At 53.2% G+C, this 515-nt stretch overlaps 1 protein-coding gene across 1 annotated transcript in view; it reads right to left on the bottom strand.

The window, feature by feature from the left end:
• Positions 1-515, bottom strand: part of hirip3 (HIRA interacting protein 3) — a 7,420-nt gene that overhangs the window by 4,760 nt on the left and 2,145 nt on the right. The gene's annotated exons all lie outside the window — the stretch shown is intronic.

Below are 515 nucleotides of genomic sequence, written 5' to 3'. Positions count from 1 at the left end.
TCTGTCACCCCCTCCAAACCCCTACACCACCTCCCTATCTCTGTCACTCCCTCCAGACCCTACACTACAAAACGGCGGGGGGGGGGGGGGGGGAGAAAAAAGGGGGGGCAGACAAACAACAAGTGGGTGACAAAAAAAAGGGGAGAGAGACAAAACGAGGGGGAGAAAGACAAAACGAGGGGGGAGAAAGAGAAAATGAGGCGGCGAGAGAGAAAATGAGAGGGAGAGAAAATGAGGGGGAGAGAAAGAAAACAAGGGGGTAAGAGAAAACAAGGAGGTGAGAAAAAAATGAGGGGGAGATAGAGAAAACGAGGGGAGATAGAGAAAACGAGCAGGAGGGAGAGAAAACAAGGGGGAGATAGAAAAAAACGAGGGGGAGGGAGAGAAAACGAGGGGGAGGGAGAGAAAATGAGGGGGGTCAGGGAAAACGAGGGGGAGGGAAAACGAGGGGGAGAGAGAGAAAACGACGGGGAGAGAGAGAAAACGAGGGGGGAGAGAGAGAAAACGAGGGGGGA

This window comes from Rhincodon typus, unplaced genomic scaffold, assembly GCF_021869965.1.
Source record: "Rhincodon typus isolate 14 unplaced genomic scaffold, sRhiTyp1.1 hic_rhity00000062, whole genome shotgun sequence".
NCBI classification, from domain to species: domain Eukaryota; kingdom Metazoa; phylum Chordata; class Chondrichthyes; order Orectolobiformes; family Rhincodontidae; genus Rhincodon; species Rhincodon typus.
Note: the sequence above shows the minus strand (reverse complement) of the source record. Positions and strands in the feature narration are given on the sequence as shown.